A 22252-nucleotide genomic window follows, 5' to 3' on the forward strand; every position below is an offset into this window, starting at 1 on the left:
AGTCTCCTCCTATGATGACCTGGGGGGGCCACGCGGCCAACTCAGAATCTAGAAACTGTAATACCTCCGGGTCATCCTGGGTAGATCTATAAACTGCCACCAGCGTTGTCCATACACCTTCTATCACAATCTCTGCCATCGCCCACCTTCCCCATTTATCCTCTAATTTTCTCCCTATTGTCAAATTTTAACTCCTTGACATGATAGCGACCCCTCTATTTTTTGCACCTTGTTTAGATCTTGCTATTAGATGGAAACCCAACTGATTGAGGCAATACTCTTGCGTGCTCATTATGTGTGTCTCTTGCAGGAATATGAAGTCTACATTCATCTGGCGTAATCGGATACCTATCTTTTGTCTCTTTTGGACATCATTTAAGCCGCACACATTCCATGTTACAAATCTAAATGTCATATTTAAGTTTTTCCGGGACCACTAACTGCCTGTTCACTTGTGTTTCTTACTTTAACGGATTTGGTCCTGTTACATCTGCTACATAAAAAGCGTAGTTTTTAGTTTCCATACTCCCTTCCTTGCAGCCATACTGCTCATGCACCTGTTTCAGAATGTGCCCTTCGTGATACCAGTGTATTTCATTACCATTGTGCCCTGCCCTTGTGCTCTCCATCCCCCCGCCCCCAGAAGACCCTCCCTCAGGAACCCTCCCCCCCTACGGGCAAATAGGTCCATAAGACCTATGTCTGACTGACGCGTGCCACCGGGATGTCTCACCCCCTCCCCCCTGATTTTCCTTAATCATATACATCGTTTGAAGTGCACACCAACAAAGAAAAGAAGTTCATTTTAAGCTCTATCTATCAAATCTTATCTGGTACTGCCTATTTAAACAACAATATAGCAGCATATCAACAAATCTGAGCGATTTGAGCGTACCCAGGATCTTCAAAATAAATATAAAGAGAGAAAATAACATGCACATGTAAATATACAGTCTTCACTTAGATTTCCTGGAAATTCTAGCTCTTACTGATAAACTGATAAACTACTTTTCCATAATGTTTTTACCCTGTCCTCTACTTTTTACTTTTTACGAGGTATATTTCTGACAGTCCCAGTTTGTGATTCTTGGACCTCTGGGACCTTATGATAAGACTTTTGATGAACTTTATTCTCTCTCAGAAAGGTGAGGTATTCTTGTGCCATAATTTCAGATTGGAAGACTCTGTATTTGCCATCTAAACCAACTTTTAGACGTGCGGGAAACATTAGATAAGCCTCGCACCCTATATTTTGGAACGGGGTAATAAGTTGCCTCATCCGCCACCTTCTTTCCACGGTGGTGTGGCAGAAATCAGGGCGGGCAAAAAATTCAGTTTCCTTATAGGAGCGTTTAGACTGTGGCTTTGCCTTATTGATTTTCTCTTCGCGCAAGAGGAAATTCCCAATATATACCAATATTGCGCGGGGCTTGCCCTGTGATTCTTTTTGTATCATCGGAAATCGATGCGCTCTTTGTACCTCATGCTCCCAGTCCCATGAAGTAAGCTCGGGGAATGCACCTTTCAGTAAATAAATGACAAAACCACGTACATCCCCTCCCTCTTTTCCCTCTTGGATTCCAATTAATCTGACATTGTTCCGCCTTTGTCTATTTTCAAAGTCCTCTAGCTTCCAGAGCATATCCGCTGTTGTCTTGTCTTGGTCCTTACTAGCATCTTTCATTTTAACAAAATCATCTTCCAGTTTTCCCGTTCTAACCTCGATCTCAGACACTCTCCCAACCATTTCTTCATACATTTTGTTCACATTATGGAGGGAGGATTGTATTTTTTTATTTGCATGTCTGGCCCTTCTGCTTTCTCTCTGACTCTCAACACGAGCCTCGCTTTGAATTTGCTTTAAGGTGGAGAATAGAACTTCGAAATTTGAGGAACCACTTTCAGCGCTCCTCTCGGCTCCCTGTGAGCAAAATCCTGAGTACCTATTTCTGTAGGCACAAGTTCCCCAAACTGAGTTACTCCACTCTCTACTGTATTGTCCCAGACAAGCTTCTTTACGACTGTTTTCACATGCCTTCTACGTGGCGCTCTGGATTGGTTCTTGCGTCTTAAATTGTCAGTTTTAACCTTACCCTTATACATAGGGTTATTATTTGTCACAGGGGCAAGATGGCCGCCGAGACGCCGTAGGGGGTGGTCCCATCCTTACTCTGCTCCTGATGACAGATTGATGGAAAACGAAGTGCATGCCCTGGCCCCCAACATTTGAGTCTAACAATTAATAATTATTCCACGGCACTACCACCCTGATGAATCAGAACTTTAAACAGGACGCTTGTGGATGAAATGCTTGGAGCAGTTTCAGGCTGGCCCTCACCGCTAATTGACTTTCCTCAAGTTGGGAATCAAAGTAAGGGAAGAACTCTGCTGCAATTTTTTGCCGCTTTAATCGTGAGGTCCTTTCAAGCAGGACGCATATACTGTTCAAGAATAATGGCGCCTAAGCTCTACCGATCAACTAAGAAGCATCATGATCCGAATGCCTCTGAGGAGGAAGAAGTATCCGTAGATGGCACTGGAGCTCTAGCCTGCAATCTCAGTGCCAAATCAAGGACAAAAGCGCAACTGAGGCGAGAAGCGGCAAAAGAGGCTAAGGCACGGAAGCTACGGGAAAAAGATACAGAAAAAGTGAAAAGTGCTCGATCGACCCGATCGGTCAAAAAGAACACTGAGTTACAGGCTGCTGCCGGCGAAATGATGGGAAGAGAATCAGTCTATCGTCAAACTACTATAGTAGAGTCTTTTTTACCTGTGGCGGGAGTTGCAACGGCCGCCCAGCCGGGGACGCAACGGACCTTCACCGCTCTGACATTGGCAGCGCTATGTGGAGAGAAGCTGAACCACACGCATATGGAGAGCGCTGGGGCTGCTGATGTCGCTGGTACCGCTGGAGCCACGGGAGCCGATGGGAGCACAGGCATCATGTTGGAGCTTCCCAGTCAGAATGACGTTACAGATCCCGCGGGAACAGCCGCCTTTTCAACAGTTGCAGCAGGGGGCGGGACCGAAAGTTTAAAGGGCCAGGAGCTGTATGAAGGCTCAATTGAAGATAAAAATAAGAACAAAGATTTATCTTCAGAAACAGTCAGGGGGTCTGATCCTGATGTTGAGATTAATGTGGTAAATGTTCATTTTGGAAACAATGAGAAGACTAATGAGAATGTAGATGAGCACTCAATTATAGAGATACCAGATAAGGAGATTGCAATCACTTCAGTACAAAGGGTGCAGGAGGTAATCAGCAACGCTTTGGAAAATGGAAGCGAAATGAACATAAAGTCTATGCAAGGAGTCCCTGAACCTAGATTGGCATCACCTGGTGAGGAGATTTTCTTCACTGGAAATGATGAGGAGGATGACGAAGAAGACGAGGTTGATGGAAGTGAATATAGTAGCTCTGCTCTCTCAGACACAGATTCAGAACTGGACACCCCAGATTCTGTAGCAGGTTCAGGCTCAGAAACTAACCTATCCAAATCTGACAATATCTCAGTCACCTCTGATAGTGATACAGAGTCTATTGAGCAAGAGTCAGCACATAAGGTGATAAAACCAAAAGCAAAAAACGCTTCTAAAGAGGTGATGAAGGTGAAAGAACACTGAGTTACAGGCTGCTGCCGGCGAAATGATGGGAAGAGAATCAGTCTATCGTCAAACTACTATAGTAGAGTCTTTTTTACCTGTGGCGGGAGTTGCAACGGCCGCCCAGCCGGGGACGCAACGGACCTTCCCCGCTCTGACATTGGCAGCGCTATGTGGAGAGAAGCTGAACCACACGCATATGGAGAGCGCTGGGGCTGCTGATGTCGCTGGTACCGCTGAAGCCGCGGGAGCCGATGGGAGCACAGGCATCATGTTGGAGCTTCCCAGTCAGAATGACGTTACAGATCCCGCGGGAACAGCCGCCTTTTTAACAGTTGCAGCAGGGGGCGGGACCGAAAGTTTAAAGGGCCAGGAGCTGTATGAAGGCTCAATTGAAGATAAAAATAAGAACAAAGATTTATCTTCAGAAACAGTCAGGGGGTCTGATCCTGATGTTGAGATTAATGTGGTAAATGTTCATTTTGGAAACAATGAGAAGACTAATGAGAATGTAGATGAGCACTCAATTATAGAGATACCAGATAAGGAGATTGCAATCACTTCAGTACAAAGGGTGCAGGAGGTAATCAGCAACGCTTTGGAAAATGGAAGCGAAATGAACATAAAGTCTATGCAAGGAGTCCCTGAACCTAGATTGGCATCACCTGGTGAGGAGATTTTCTTCACTGGAAATGATGAGGAGGATGACGAAGAAGACGAGGTTGATGGAAGTGAATATAGTAGCTCTGCTCTCTCAGACACAGATTCAGAACTGGACACCCCAGATTCTGTAGCAGGTTCAGGCTCAGAAACTAACCTATCCAAATCTGACAATATCTCAGTCACCTCTGATAGTGATACAGAGTCTATTGAGCAAGAGTCAGCACATAAGGTGATAAAACCAAAAGCAAAAAACGCTTCTAAAGAGGTGATGAAGGCTGTCCTCAATGTAGAAGGAAAGCTGAAGTGAAGTTGTGAACCCTGATGTCTGCAATGTATATTGAAGGTGCTACTCGACACAAACATTGATGAATGTTATTTTGTACAGGTAACAGAATCTGAGGACATAGTACAATTGTCTGTGCCTTAAATAAATTGAGACTTATATGTCATACTCTGTTTTAAGACTTTGCAGCATTCTTAAATGCACAAAGGCAAGCATTAAGTTTGATACCATGCTTATGTCATCAATAATGAGAAGTTTCATTTTCTTCAAGAGTCTTCACAACAAGCTTCTCCAGATATCTTATGGTATTGTAATTTGTTATTATGCTCCATAGGTAGTCTAAGTAAATGATGTAATGTAGCATTGGTAATGTTAATATTTAGTTATATTTTTAATATAAGGAAGTTATTACAAATATGCAATAAGGAAATGATGCTGAATATGGAACTATTCTACAAGAAATAAGAATTGGAGAAATGACTGAACATGTTGAAGAAGTTTTACAGAGACGATTAGTTTGAAATTTGTTTCCAAAAGAAAATATTGTTCCTAAGCTTGTAGGTACTTTTAAAATAATTGACAAACCCAATGAAGAAAAGCAGCAAGTGTGAAAATATCCTACTTTGTTCGACCGGGGTATTAGGTACAATAAAAAGATTTGATAAAGGTCCTTGACTTTGAATCAGAAAATAAAATTGAACAATATTTGATAACCCCTAGCCAAGAAAGGCAGTTAGTGTGCAAATTTTCAGCCGGAGTTGTAGGTACAACAAAAAGTGTTAAAGGGCACGAGTTTGTATCAGAATATGAAATTCACAAACAATTGATAACCCCTAGCCGAAAAATGCATTTAGTGTGTAAATTTTCACTGCCTTCGGCCGAAGTCGTAGGTACAACAAAAAGCCTCAATAAAGGGCCATGAGTTTGTATCAGAATATGAAATTCACGAACAATTGATAACCCCAGCCAAGAAAGGCAGAAAGTGTGCAATTTTTTACTGCCTTCGGCTGGGGTACTTGTTACAACAAAAATGCTCGATAAAGGGCTTGTAGTTTGAATACGAATATGAAATAGAATAGTTGATAACCATAGTCAAGAAAGGCTGCAAGTACGTGTGCGTATGTGTAGATAATGTGTTGATTCAGTGGAACATGAATAATGTAAAAACTAGGAAAGGCTGTAAGTGTGCAAATTAGCCACTGCTATTCATGGGTAGTAGTTTGCAAGAAGGCTCAGTAAAGGGCCTGCACTTTGAACTAGAATAACAAAGAGAAGATTTGATACAATAGACTATACTGGATCTTTTTTAATATTGGTAGACTTTTGTTAAGCTTTTTTTCATATATGAACGGCAGGAAGTGCACAAATTACCCACTGCCAATCAAGAGTAACAGTTACCAAGATGGCTCAATAAAGGGCCTGCACTTTGAATTTTTATTACAAGAAGGATAATTGATAACCATAGCCAAGAAAGGCAGCTAGTAGGTGTGTGTACGTGTAGATGATGTGTTGATTGAGGGGTCGATGAATAATGTAAAAAATATGAAAGGCTGAAAGTGTCCAAATCACCCACTGCCATTTAGGGGTAGTTGTTAGCAAGAGGGCTGAATAAAGGGCCTGTACTTTGAATTACAATGACAAACAGAAGATTTGATAACCATAAACTATACTGTCTCTTTTTTAATATTATTAGACTTTTAAGCTTTTGTTTTTACATGAACGGTAGGAATTGCGCAAATTACCCACTGCCATTCATGGGAAGTACTTACCAAGAAGGCTCAATAAAGGGCCTGCACTTTGAATTTGTATTACAAGAAGGACAATTGACAACTCCAGCCAAGAAAATGCAGCAAGTGTGCAAATTTCCCACTGCTTTCGGCCGGGGTAGTAGGTACAATAAAAAGACTCGATAAAGGGTCACAAGTTTGAATCCGAATATCAAATTCAAGAATAATTGATAACTCCAGCCAAGAAAGGCAGTAAGTGTCCAAGTTTACCACTGCCTTTGGCCGGGTTAGTAGGTACAACAAAAAGGCTCAACAAAGGGTCACGATTTTGAATCAGAATATGAAATTCAAGAGTAATTGATAACCCCAGCCAAGAAAGGCAGCAAGTGTGTACATTTTCAACTGCCTTTGGACGGGGTAGTTTTTACATCAAAAAAGCTTGATAAATGTCTAATAACTAATGTTGGGGACAGCGCTGCTCCTGTTTCTTGTTTTCGATGAGGTTGATATAGTGTTTGCATAACACAGAAGGTCATCACAATAAATGCATAGAAATTTAAGTTTATGAAACTCAAGATCAATATGCGAGTTTGGACTGTTTGCTAAAGATGGTGTTGCAGCTGTTGATGTGCTTGGTGTAGCAGCAAGTGGTTGTCCTTCAATCTCTGTGTTGCAGCTCAAGCAAAGTTGTTGGGGTGCAAGTAGTTTATGTGTTTTGTACTATATTTGATGTGCCAAAGGAGTATTTTTTGGATTGATCACACCTTGAAAGAGTTGTTTGACAAATTTTATAGGTTACTATTCGTCGGTGTGTTTCAGTTAGTATGTCTTTGGACTTCGCTTGAATGTTTAAGGGACGCATTAGGGATTCCATAATACAGAAATACTTTGTACTTAGTGACATCCGATTCTATTTTATGAAGAACGGTTGAATTCTACATCCACCTCTAGGACTAGTGGGAGGGTAGTATTTCAAAGTGTTTGACGGGTTACACTACATGTTTCTATGTAGCTAAAGAAAAGTTAGCTTGGTTATGTATGGGCATGCTCTCCTACAAAACTCAGCAGTCAGCATTCAGGATTGTAAAGGCTTACCATAGGAGTGACTGATGAGTTTACATATGTCAGTTTACAAAAGAGAAAACAAGTACGATTGTTTTACATTAGAGATATACAGACCTGAAAGACTGTGCATGTAAATTCATGAAATCTTTTTTGAAGGTTTGGAAGAAAGCATTGAAAGGGTGTTTAGAAGCAATACTGTCCAGCATAAAAAGTGCATAAGTATTTTGACACTCGTGCAGTCTAGTCTTGTGTCCAAATTATCTTAAAAAGTAATGTTGAGACACACTTTTTTTTACCTGTTACAATTTGCACAATGCTTTTAGAGTTGGAGCAGACTTCGTCTAACATTCCTACTTAATTTTCTTTTTGAAATTGAGTATTGTGTTAATTGAAAGTTCCGTCATCTGCTGCATTTGAAACATTGGGCCTGTTGAGAAGAAAGTGAAAAGTACGTTGTAATTAATATTGCATTGTTTAAAGGTGAATAGCTTTTTGAAATAAAAACTTTATATGTATTTACATGGTAAACATAGTTCCAGGGTCAGAATGGCCTTTTGAGTTTGTGCAAAGCCACTAACTTCCATGTTTTATGCGTTTTTAACAACTCTTCTCTTATCTTTTGTCATAGTGAAGAATGTTGGAAATTTCTTCCCGACAATGGCATATATCAACCTTCTTCCTGAGTTGGGAAAAAAGGTGTTGGAGGAAAAGTGAATTTGTAAACATTACGATTTTCGCAAGAGCAAATCTACAGATGCACATTTGCTCATGTTAAAATGTAGTTCACAAATATTTTGTAGGATTACTATTTCTTGACCTACTTGTGTACATTTTTGTGAATTCACAAAAGCTATATAGCTGCCCTTAATGCTAGGACATATTCCATGGGTGCACTTTTGAAACTTTATGGATTAATTGGGCCCCTAATTTGGTCTGGCATTAACCGTGACCTTTTGCTTTTATTACATCTCTCTCTCTCTCTCTCTCTGTTCCCTCCACTCTCATCCACTCTGCTCTCTCTCCTCTCTCTCTCTCTCTCTCTCTCTCTCTCTGTCTTTGTATCGGATGGCTTCACTGTGAGTCACAGCATTATGCTGTTTCACAAGGAGTATATCAGCACACACAGTAGTTTTGTTCAGTGCCAGTAACTACTGTGGAAGTTTGTGCTTTTTAAAACCAAAAATACTTTTTTGCTTTTGCCAAAGTTTGTTATAATAGTGAGGGTGCAGCAGCTTACATGGCAACTACGTTTTACAAACACGATGCCAAAACGAATCACACAATGACAAAAGTAAAAAGGTGACCATCAATTTCAGACCTACTGTGTTTGCCAATGCTTGTTGAATTTTGTTTCCCATTATCTTATTGAAAGTAGTTACAGAGATTTTCCATAATGAATATTTGTGGGAAATACTAGCATGGATGAGCTTGTTTAGTTTAGCAAAATGTTTTTTTTCCTGCTTTCTCTTTTTTATGAACATTTTATTTTGAAAGAAAAGTATTATCAAACTTGCTTTTAAGCTTCTGCAATTATTTGCATCAAATCGTAGAGTATTCTGGGAGCAGTATACATAGCCTCATAGTGCTAAACTTTCGAAGTGTGTAAACACTTTTTTTACTACAGAAACTGTCAGTAGGGCAGTCTGAGTTTACAACATTTATTTGGAAGAGTCACTCTAAGTAAAAATAAGGACTGCATCAATGTCGTACACGTTTGAAGGGCTTTAACATATGGACACAAATATTAACTCGGCAGTAGACATTTCTGATAAGCATACGTGGGTCAGGCGTGTTTCAGAGCTGCACGCTTTTGTGTATTGGAGCCACTGATAGTTGTGCACTCAGAGGTTACAACATTTACTTAGAGTGCGCGCCCGAGTAATAAATGCATTCAATTAATGAACCATAAACACAGGTTTGAACAGTATTAACATACGGGCAAACATAGTACGTTAACTACAGACAGTGCCCTTCTCTGACCCATTATGTGGTACTGCTAACTGTCAGCCATAGGGTTTGTGCTGGTGGGAGGTAGGCCTACTTGTGCCAAGGACACAATACATATGAAAACGTGTTGCCCTTGACCTCAAACAATATGTGCTGTGCGTCGGGCTACAGGAATTACACATCCTTGATGGTGCATAGTCAGCTTTCAAATATGGTGCACGCAACTCAGAACAGATTCTTACCATAAAGTTTTCTGTATAAGTTGCTGAAGCTTTTTGGTTGTAGACACCACAATACTTTTCAATAAACTGTAAATGTAAAAAAGATGTATATAAGGGAATCATAATAGCATTGCTAACCATTGAAAAGGTAGTTTGCAAAATAAATATTATCCCCGAAAACCCTCTGTGGTATTTACAAGTATTTTAAAGAAGTTGGATCAAGCAAAAAAACGGTTGCAAACGGGCAGATTCTCAGAATCTTTCCATTTGTGACCGGTATTTTTGGATTTGGGATGCTTCATCCCAAATGCATAAATCGTAATTAAGGAGTCTCTAAATTGCAATTCCTTAAATTGCGATTGCATTTAAGCAGACACGGCTCGTGCAGGGCCTTAGGCCGGGCGGTGACGTGAGGCAGAAGAGGGGCAGGGTGGAGGTTGTAAAATGCGGGATATGGACGATGTCAGGTAAGTACCAAAAAAAACCAAAAAACGAATTTCGTTTCCTGTGCTGCATCACCAGATTTGATGCAGCGCGGGCAACGAAATTCGTTTTTTTTTTTCCGGTACTTACCTGACATCGTCCATATCCCGCATTTTACAAACCCCCACTCTGCCCCTCCTCTGCCTGACGTCACCGCCCGGCATAACGCCCTGCACGAGCCGTGGCTGCCAATTACATTTGTTTAGACTTACAAGTATGTGAAAACGAATACAGGCTTTGGAGTGTCACGTGACGCAGTAATAAATATTAAAACTAATGGGAGAATTAGGAGGGAGCAAATACGATGAACCAGAAAGCATATATTCCAGAAAAATAAAGCAAAGCAGAGCTGGGAGGGCTATGTGATGGATAGAAGGAAACATTTGCGCAATAACTCACTGTCCACAACTTCTTGGTTAGCTAGTGGTGCAAATTAACTTCTAATCAAACATCTTCCAATTCTTTATTTAATAAACCAAAAATTCCTTCTACTTATCTTAGCATCCTTATGAAAGATGAAATCCCTACCAAGTTAACCTAAACAAGCCCAGGAGCAACTGACTCTTGTTGATACCCCCCTCCTTTCCTTTAAGTGCCCTTTGAGGATGGACCAACCCGCCCCAGGCTGTCCACCCCCCAGAAAAAGTGGCTACCAACTAAAATTGCACCTAGATCTGTCTTAGTGTGGCAACCAGGAATAAACAGCTTTGGCAGTACCTAAAGCACAATAAAACAACAAAGAAGCAGGACCTGAAAGAGAAAGAGAGAGGGTGGGTGGGGCATAAACAACCTTCGGCGCCCTCCTCCCCCGGCACAGTTCCATTTCCCGCCCTTTCTACCCCTATTTACCCCTTTTCCCTTCCGCTCCACCTAGCTAATCACCTTTCCTTGCACCTGTGGCCAGTTCCCTTGCATGACCCAACGCAGGGGAGATGGAGTTCTGGACTTTTTGGTTCCGTCCAGAGGTGTCAGGGAACAACACCCAAAGACCCCGGAGTTCCCACCTGCCTTGGTGCACAAATGAACAGAAACACGAGCTTCTCGATGGTGGCGTCAAAGACCAAAGGTTTATTACTGCAGGGACACAGAAGTCACAGATACTACACACGGGCAGAATCTAGGAGCCTGTTCGATTTGTACAAAGAGGGCTGCTCCTTATATACTGTTTTTTACGCTAGGGGCAAATTCTTTACATGTAATACATTCCCAAAACCTTTGTGTCTAAAACAATAAATATTTGGTGTTACACAGGAACCGTCGATAATATCTGAGGCCAAACATTGCGAAGAGAGGGGTTCCCACTAGTTTGTCACAATTCCCTGTCAAATTTGCATTCAGGACCCAGACCGCCTCATCGTAAAGTTCGTTACCTCCCCCTAATAAAGATTCAGAAAGAAAGAAACAGAGCCAGGTGTGGAAGATAGAAAAGTGGGATAAGGGATGTTTGTGGGTTGTAAATGGGCAAGGCTACCGGCTTCGGCCGCCTAATCATGATCAGGTACAATGGACACGAAGACCAGTTTGGCAGGGCTGGCCTCGGGCAGAGGAGGCAGCCTTTGTCGAGTCATGCAGCTGCAGCGTGATCTGGTTTAAGGTGCACGTGTCATGAAAGAGGTGAATCTCCGGCTAAGGTTACGTGTCCTTAATCGAAGTGAAGTGATCAGAGGTTATTGCGTATGTGAGGGCAAGAATCACAAAATGGCTGCCATGATCTAAGATGGATGCCGTGGGTAGATCAGAGATATGTCAATAGAAGGATTGCTCTTGCTTGTAGCGTAGCGAAAACACCAGGATATACTAAATGGATCATTTGCGGTTCGCTGATACCAATATTATGTATTTCCGACAAACTTGAAAACACGGGTTCAAATCGTCACGGAACCGTCACGGAACCTCAGACCCTCCTTTTGCCCTTACATAGGCAATTACTTAGTCTATGTCAGAATCTAGTTCTATGCTCATCAGGTCAGTGACATGCTGTTGTATCATCATCCTTTCTCGTGTCTTTTCTCCAAACGCAGGTGGTTTTCTGAGACAAGTTGCAGCACAAAGACTACACAGAGCAGGACCACACTGGATAATCAGACAGCATGAGAATAGGAATACTAAGATGACACCAATGACCATTAGAACCTTCCATCCCCACGCTGATATCAGAGTCCAAAACCACTCCATGAAGGACCAGTTTCCCTTGTCTACATGTAAATCTTGTGCAACTTAGAGATCGCCTCATAGACTGTTGGAGCATTATTAGGAATAAAGACACAGCAGCTCGATTGGATCATTCTACATACCCCACCTCGATCTGCAAGTATAACGTCTAGAACCATACGGTTCTGCAACGTCATGAGCCTATCCGCCTGAAGCTCAGCTGTCAGATTGCTAAGGGCACCAGCAGTTTCGGTAATAGTAGATTCAACTACCCGTGTTAGCTGACGTATGTTTCTACTATTGGCCATAGGCCCCCAGAACGGAAGGAAGCCTTTGAAGAAGTCTCCAGCTTCCTGACCAGCGGTATCTTCCTTGCTGAAGACACCTCTCGCTATTCTGGTTCTGTGGTAATCAGATGAAGCAGTGTATGTCGGAGGCAATAATCGAGCAATGTAACATGATCCTGAAAAGTCGGCAGGCAACCATGTATAAGCTCTGTCTCGACAAATGAAGTAAGTACCCCTAGCAGTAAGAAAGGCAGGGGAAGAGTTAGCCGGAAACACATAAGTCTCTACGCACTCACTCCTCCCTAGCTGAGCTCTCGGATTTCTCCCGTTACCTTGCAAACAGACCTGACCTCGGTGAGGTACGACCCAGATTGGAGTTGAGCTTTTACGCTTGCTTTCTCCTAAACTAAGGCGATACTCTGAAGTATTCCAACTTAAATATACTCGCAATTCGTCTCTAGGGTAAGATGGAGTATTATTGACGTCCTTGACCATGTCAATAATTCCCTGGACTAAGGCTTTGTTGGCAGAGTTATATTTAGTGGAACGCGGTGGACGTGGTGGATAGGTTTCAAGGGCATAAGCAAAGATGGTTTGGAAGGCCTGAAATGATCCATTATAGCTGTAAGGCAAAACCAGATAGGGAATACCTTTATCCATAGTGTGAGGTATCAAGCCACACACCCAGCAGTCTGTAGTGTTAACTACCAGTTGGTGTTGGTGCAAGAGCTGTACAAAAGTGTTGTTGGTGAATTCTGAGCGTCGAGCTTGCTCATGTTCTGGAAACGAGTGAAAAGAGTGTATAGAAGAAACAGTAGAAATAGCAGGATCAAGGGGAGGTACTGTAGAAACTGGCACAAAAATCAAATTTATACTTAAGACGATTCCACCCACCAATGTTGCTAAAACAATCAAAAATGTAATGGCACATTGCATCAAAAAGCATTTGCTATGAAGAATTCTATTAAGTCTATTTCTGCGAACATAAATCACATTTTCTCGTTGCAGAGCAGGAAGCTCCATCTTCTACAATCCGCTCGCGACCACTGATGATGTGTACGTAGATGAAAATGCCTCTATCAGCCCTGGGAGTTCCCAGAACCAACAGAAAGATCGACCTTGTGTCAGACCCCTGCAAATTCAAACTAGGCACACAGCCACGACCCTACGGCTACCCAGACGGCAAGGCAATTTTAAAAACAATAAACAATAGCAAACTTCCTGGCTGAAGGCAAAAAGTTCAATCTATATATCAAAATCACAATATGCAGTTGCCTGCTTTATTTGTCCATTTTACGTCTTCTTAGGTTGTATCTCTGCTTCGCTGGTACTGTCTGATCGGAAAATAGTGTATCACTAGCAGCTGTTGCAGAGTTTAAGTTCGCAGATAGCAAAGTTTCTTCTGATGCTGGAGACAAATGTTCAGTGTTCAAAGGAGTCCTTTCAGGAGGAGAGTCAGGTTTTGAAGTGTCAGTAATCAATTCGGCATCGCTGAAAGAGATGAACTTCAGTGTGTTTTCAGATTCGGAGGCACCAATTCCCTTTTTCACCCAGTCATCGTAAGGGAGCGGCAAAGGAACACGCTTAACATGAGAGGCGTGTATCCAGTGCTTACGGCCAGCTACACGAACTGCTGTCCTCGTTGCCAGTAAGATCTGAAAAGGCCCCACAAATCTTGGCTGAAGGTTCTTCGTCCTCGCGAAGTTCTTGATGACAACCAGGTCTCCTGGTTTCAGCTGATGCCCTGGACTCTCCGGAGGTTTTGGCAAAGCATCGAAAACCTGTTGATGAATAAGACTCAATTTAGCAGTCAAGTCGTAAAGGTAGTCTATCAACATAGGATATTCAATGGAGCAAAACTGTTTAGGCCTCGGCACACCCCAGATATTTGCCGGGCGACCAAAAACTATCTCGTAAGGACTAAGCCCTATTCTAGAATGTACTGTTGCTCTCGTTGATAACAGGGCCAAAGGAAGTGCGTCTGGCCAGGCTAAACCTGTGGATGCTTGTATTTTGGCTATTTTCAGCTTGAGGGTGCCATTGTAACCCTCGACTAAACCAGCAGACTGGGGATGGTTTGCACTGTGAAATTTCTGTTTTAATCCTAGGCCGGCACACACACTCTGCATAACTTTCCCTATAAACTCACTTCCATTATCTGACCATACAATCCGTGGCATTCCATACCTAGGGAAAAATTCCTTGAGAAGAATTTTGGCAGTAGATAGGGCAGTGTTGTCCTTTAGTGGGTATGCTTCTATCCACCTGGAAAAAGCACAAACTACCACCAGGACGTACTTCAAATTATTGCAGCGTTCCATGTGTATGAAGTCTAACTGAATTACTTCAAAGGGGCAGGAAGGAGGAGCGAAATGGCCAGCTGGAGTTGGAGTTCCCTTGCCAGGATTATGCATCAAGCACACCATACAATTTTTCACCACTCTCTCTGCACACTTACTGATTCCCTCATTCTTCCAAACCGGAGCCAACATCTTACATATCCCTTTAGAACTTATATGCGCTACTCCATGCGCCATCGTCACTACTGCAAGCACATACGCATCGGGCAACATCCAACGCTGCTGTTCTGTCAAATCAATCCAACATCCATTCGAGTCCAACTTGCCTGTACTTTCTCTCCATACACGTTTCTCTTCCTCAGTTGCTTCTTTCTGAATCTCTTTCACACTTTCCATAGTATCCTCACACATTCCAGACTCAGCAATCCATCTTGCAGACGTAGCAACATACATTCTGCTCATCGTGTCTCTAGCTGTCTGTTTAGCAATTTCGTCAGCAAAAGCATTCCCACGACCAACATCATCCGTGATTGCTTTATGAGCACTGCACTTCACAATCGCAACTTCAGTCGGCAAGGTTAGAGATTCCAACAAGTCGTTAACTAGCTGACCATGTTGGATCTTAGTCCCATGGGACGTAATGAAACCTCTTTCTCTCCACAACCGGCCAAAACTATGGGCCACGCCAAATGCGTACTGACTATCTGTAAACACATTCACTCTCTTTCCCTCAGCTAAAACACATGCTCTCGTTAGAGCTATTAATTCTGCAGCTTGGGCAGAATTCTGACTCACTCTTGCAGTCTCCACAATCGTCTTCAAAGTCGTTACCGCGTAAGCAGCAGTCACATCACCATTCTCCAATTTAAAACATGACCCGTCCACATACAGCGTACCATCCGGATCTGATAACGGAGTGTCCTTCAAGTCAATGCGTCCTTTTGTCTCTTCCTCCGTTTTGAAATAGCAGTCATGTGGCTCGGAATCACTCGACTCTTGATCAGTCGGCAACAGCGTTGCTGGATTCAATACATTACATCTTTTGATCTGAATATGACTCGCTAGTAATGTCAGCTCGTAACCAGATAATCTCGCACTAGTAAGGTGTTGTGTCTTCGTTCGGTTCATGAGTGTATCCACTGCATGAGGAACCATGACCACTAGCATATTGTTCATCACCAAACCAGCAGATTGTCGAATGGAAGCTGCAGCTGCCGCTGTAGCTCTCAAACAACTAGGCAACGCTCTGGCTACCGGATCTAATGTTGATGAGAAATACGCACAAGGGCGTTGTTTATCACCAAACTTCTGTGTCAGAACACTCAACGCGCAACCTTCTCTTTCGTGAACGTAGAGCGTGAATGGTTTACTGTAATCAGGTGTACCCAATACAGGAGCTGAACACAATGCTTTTCGTAATTCAGTAAAACTCTCTTGACATTCATCAGACCATGGCACCGGACTCAGAACATTTTTCCCAGTCAAAGCTACCAATGGTTTTGCTAAAAGAGAAAAATTTGGAATCCACTGCCTACAGTAAGAGGTAATACCTAGAAAGGCACGTACTTCTCTCTGTGTGCGTGGAACACTCATCTGCGTAATTGCTTTTATTCTTTCTGGGGTCAACTTCCTTCCCTCCTTTGACAAGAGATGACCTAGGTAGGTCACTTCTTGGCAGCAGTATTGCATTTTCGAAGGAGACACTTTGTGATTCAGATTAGACAAATGATGCAATAGGGAAATTGTAGCTGCTTTGCAAGTTTCCTTGTCATCGGCAGCAACTAAAAGATCGTCTACGTACTGTACTAGGGCAGAACCTGGAGGAAGGACAAAAGAATCTAACTGGCTTTTTAATGCTTGACTGTAAATGGATGGACTTTCACAATAGCCTTGTGGTGCGCGTTTAAATCTGAAACTGCGACCTCCTAGACAGAAGCCGAAAATATCCCTACTTTCTTCGGCTATCGGAATGCTGAAAAAGGCATTCTTTAGGTCAATAACTGAGAACCATGTGGCTGTGGCAGGAATCAAGGTTAACAAGGCAGTAATGTCTGGCACTACAGGAAACTGCGGGACTACAATCTTATTAACTTCTCTAAGGTCTATGACAAACCTATAAACTGGAGGTTTTGTAGGATCAGTTCGTTTCAGAATCGGCAATACAGGACTGTTACAGACATTTCCTCTAGTTTCTTCAACCACACCTTTTTTAATCAAATCTTGCACAATCAATAAAAGTGCACGCTCTCCTTCACTAGATATTTTATATTGGGGAATTCTTGGAAATTTCACATTCGCTTTCAAAGTTACCACATACGGTGGAATTTCTAGGAGACCTACATCATTAGGACCAGTCGCCCAAAGAGAATCAGGGAGTGAATGTAGCTCCGGCGGGAGTGCGTCCATTGACAAATACATCGGAGAGGTGATATTTTTACCCAATGTAAGCTGTACTCCTTCCGGAGAACAGTACAATGTCGCATATAGTCGTTTTAACAAATCTAAACCAAGCAGATTTTCATTACAACCTGTCGTCAAAATCAGGGGTGCTTTTAAGTGACACGTCCAACAGAAATAGACAAAGGACCAGATATCGGGTTGTAAACAGGGGCGCCTGAAAAACCTACGGAAACATTTGTTGAGCCAGACAAAGGTGCGCCAGGGAGTTTCGCATGAATGATAGAACTTTTTGCGGCACCAGTATCCAACAGAAACGGTTCGACTACACCTGATGTTGCTACTGCGACATAAGGCCCACTCTGATCCACTGGAACTGATACTACTCCCTCTCTCTGTCCATGGCTGTCCTAGTACCCATTTTGCTGATAACCCTCATCTACTTCATTATAGTCCTCGACAAGATATTGTTGAGATCTATTTTGCTGAGTAGATTGTCCATTTCGTTGATCAAAGTGATTTGAGGGACGATCATTCGTTTGTGGAGGCATAGCACCTCGTCCTCGACCTCTAGAATTCTGCACAAAACCACCACGACCTCTCTGAGCTGCTGCTGCATTATTTTGCGCTAAGATCGGACATTCATTTTTATAGTGACCCTCTTTCTTACAGTACGCACACTGATTCCACTGATATTGAGGTCTTGTTGAACCATAATCTGTCCTTTGATACGAACCTTGCTGCGTATTAGTCTGATTCGTGCGAGGCGGATACGCCTGCTGCAAAAGAACTTTGGTTTTTAAATCTTTCGTTTTCTTTTCTGATTTTTCCTTTTCCTCTTTATCCCTATTTTCGTAGTACTGTGCAGTCGCAAGTATTTGCGCTGTCGTAGATACAGCCCACGCACTTTCTGAATCCTTCAATTTATTGCATAATTCAGGTAACAAATTATGCACAAATTTATCTACAAACAATCTCTGTCCTCCTTCTGTACTCATGTCCTGACCACTATGATCTACAAAAGTCTCTTCAAACCTCGTGAAGAAGTCGGAGACACTTTCGTCTTTCTTCTGCCTGCATGCTGACAGCTTGTCCCAATTAACACGCAATGCTGGCATCAGAGTCTTCATTAGATCAATTATTCTACCTGGAAGATTAGCAATTAAAGGTTCGGGTTTCACACCACCTATTTGCTGACCATCTGCTGCAGTGATAGCTGCCCAATCACCACCTAAAGCAGCCTGATGATCCTCTCTACAAATTTTAGCCCACACTGGTTGCGGAACTACGTTACCAAACAACATGTCGATGTCGGCTAAGTTCATGATACAAGCCTCAACTGTCTGTGTTAATTCCTTGTAATATCCAGCTGGATTTTTACGTGGATCTGGCAAGGCCTGTTTCACCGCTAGCACTTCTGCTCGCTTCCATGGAATGTGTATCCACACTCGTTGGAACTGTGCTGGAGCAGCTGCAATACCTGCATTATCATCACGTTGTACTGCTTCGCGCCAAATTGGAGGAACCTCCCTCATAGGATATTGGCGACTTGGCTTCACTTTACCTTTTTCTAAATCTCTCGGTGAACGAAGAGATGGATCATTCCTAAAACTTAAAATAAGTTCCATCGCTTCCTTTATATTCTCACCCACTATCATTCCAGCAGCAAACTCTTTTTGAACCCTAATTAAATCTTCCAAATCTGATTCGACATCATCTTCTTCTATCTCTTCACGTAACAACGAGCACATCTCATCAAAGACGTACCGTTGCGTTGGTTCCCCCCACTGCATAAATGTGTCTAACACATCTCTCGTACTATATCTTCTACCCTTCGAAATCCATCTGAGAGCCGTGGAATCTAAAACTCCCCGTTCCTCAGTACTTGGTAGCTGACTACGTCTCTGAACTGAATCAGGAGTAGGAGTCTTAATCAAAGTTTTATATATAGGAGACAGCATATTAGTAACAGGATCAGTGATTCTTCGACGAACAGAAAGTGGTGTTAACACACTCGCAGATGTAGAGAACGCAGTAGAGGTAGGAATAGATAACGGAACAGTAGGAGTATCGAGAAAAATAGTTTGAGGAACAGTAGGTACGGATGTAGGTATAGAGGCTGGCAGTGTAGGAAGAGGAGGAGCTGTAGGAACATTCACATTCATCACAGGAGGTACGGGAACTTGATTCTGGGGGACAGGAGCAGGAACACCAGGTTGTCCAGCAACCGGCAATTGAACATTTGGGACGAGTGGAGCCGCAGCACCTTGTGCATACGGTGGAGGTGACCGTAACAGATAAGATAACAGAGGATCGTTTTCGGAATCCTCCAGTATCTTAGCCATTTTCGATGGCAAGGCAGGATAGCACTTGTCGATCGCTAAGTTATGCTCTCTAATTGCTACATCTATGGCCTTCTCACACTCGTTAGCCTGCAACTGTTTAGCCGCTTGCTCTAGAGTTAACTCTTCTTGTTCTTTCTGTTCTTTCTTCAACCTTTTCATTTCTCTCTGTTTGGATTCTTTTCGCCAATAACGGAAAGAATCAAACATTGCCGGCCGGGCTTTCTTCTTAAACAATTTCGCTTCTAAATTGTCGAGAATCTCTGGTTCGAAACTACCATGCAGTGGCCAACTAAGGACACCATCCTTCTTACAATAACGGACCCATACCTCATTATAAGATATAGGACCCACGCCATACTTACAATATAAATCATATAGGGGAGTCCCAATCGGAGGAACCAAACAAGAGTCCTCCAATCGTGAGTCACTGTTGCAACTAAAACAAGACAACATTTTCCGACTTACCATTTTCAGTCCGGAACACAAAACAAACAAACACGAAACAAATTTGTGCACTCGAACCAAGAACTTAGGCCTACCAAAACGAACTGATGTATCGATACCCAAACTAAACCAAATAGATTATCGTAACTAGAACAACCAGTGATAATCTTACTAAACTAAATCAAACCAAGAACCGATCAAGGATTTTAACAATCCTCACAAAAGTAACCAGCTAGCTATCACTAAATACTTAACTGAGTCACTGAAGACGTCACCAAGGAGAAACCCGTCACGTTTCGCCGTACTAAGGACTGCACCACTTCGGGTCCAAGACAGGGCGACGGTCAAGGCAACGGCCCACTGCAGCCGTCCTGAACGGGAAACCCTCGTGGAAGAGAACTTCGGGCCACTTTTGCGATATGCCGGGATCGATGAAGTGGGGCGCCTCCCTCAGGAATCTTCACACGAAGCTTCTCGAACTCTTCAGGCTTTTGGACCGGTACCGAATGACGTCGCCCCACGTTGGGCGCCAATTGGAGTTCTGGACTTTTTGGTTCCGTCCAGAGGTGTCAGGGAACAACACCCAAAGACCCCGGAGTTCCCACCTGCCTTGGTGCACAAATGAACAGAAACACGGGCTTCTCGATGGTGGCGTCAAAGACCAAAGGTTTATTACTGCAGGGACACAGAAGTCACAGATACTACACACGGGCAGAATCTAGGAGCCTGTTCGATTTGTACAAAGAGGGCTGCTCCTTATATACTGTTTTTTACGCTAGGGGCAAATTCTTTACATGTAATACATTCCCAAAACCTTTGTGTCTAAAACAATAAATATTTGGTGTTACACAGGAACCGTCGATAATATCTGAGGCCAAACATTGCGAAGAGAGGGGTTCCCACTAGTTTGTCACAATTCCCTGTCAATATTGCATTCAGGACCCGGACCGCCTCATCGTAAAGTTCGTTACCTCCCCCTAATAAAGATTCAGAAAGAAAGAAACAGAGCCAGGTGTGGAAGATAGAAAAGTGGGATAAGGGATGTTTGTGGGTTGTAAATGGGCAAGGCTACCGGCTTCGGCCGCCTAATCATGATCAGGTACAATGGACACGAAGACCAGTTTGGCAGGGCTGGCCTCGGGCAGAGGAGGCAGCCTTTGTCGAGTCATGCAGCTGCAGCGTGATCTGGTTTAAGGTGCACGTGTCATGAAAGAGGTGAATCTCCGGCTAAGGTTACGTGTCCTTAATCGAAGTGAAGTGATCAGAGGTTATTGCGTATGTGAGGGCAAGAATCACAAAATGGCTGCCATGATCTAAGATGGATGCCGTGGGTAGATCAGAGATATGTCAATAGAAGGAGTGCTCTTGCTTGTAGCGTAGCGAAAACACCAGGATATACTAAATGGATCATTTGCGGTTCGCTGATACCAATATTATGTATTTCCGACAAACTTGAAAACACGGGTTCAAATCGTCACGGAACCGTCACGGAACCGTCACGGAACCTCAGAGAGAACGGCTCGCGCACGGCTCGCGCACGGCTCGCGCACGGCTCCCCCTGGGTCCATCTTATACTATGTACATACAAAATCATTGAGGGGTAGGAGGGGCACGTGATGCAGAAAAGAATACCATCATGAACATACAATAAAAAGAATACATTGTAAAGCACGTGACACATTTAAAAAATAGGATACAGAAATTCATGGAAGCTCAATAAAAAAATGCGTGGGAGTGCTCCGTAAGACAGAAGTAAATATTAGGATCAACAAAGGAAGATCAATAAGAATGGAGGCCAAGGGACCAGAGCCGGAGTGGGAAGCAAAAATTCGGCCCTGGCAAAGTGCTCGGCTGCCTCCCCCATCCCCTCCCCCTGGGAGGGGGGGGGGTTGGGGGTGCGACCGAGCTCTTTGCTGGGGTCGGTTTTCAGACGATTTTTTTACAGGGCTGATTTTTCAGCTATGCTGCAAAAACGGCCCTGTAACAAAATCGGCCCCCAGGGGCCCAAAACCGCCCCCCATTCTTGCGGCGCACCAGGGGATTGCCTGTGCCCGCATCGGCCAGTCCGGGCCTGCCTGGGACGGCCTTGTCATGAAGAAAAAAAATATCATCATGGACGCACAATTAATAATGATAGAGGCCTAAGCATGTGGCATAGTACAGAAATACGACACAGAAATTTATGGACGCATAATTTATAAATTTAGAGGTGTATAGGACTTCGTGACGCAGATAGAAACTTGTATACTATGTGCATACAATTTAAAACCATTAAGGGGTAGGAGAGCCATATGATGGAGAAAAAAATTGCATCATGCATATACAATTTACAGCGG

The sequence above is a fragment of the Lissotriton vulgaris genome, chromosome 3_1 (genome assembly GCF_964263255.1).
Source record: "Lissotriton vulgaris chromosome 3_1, aLisVul1.2, whole genome shotgun sequence".
Classification (NCBI taxonomy): domain Eukaryota; kingdom Metazoa; phylum Chordata; class Amphibia; order Caudata; family Salamandridae; genus Lissotriton; species Lissotriton vulgaris.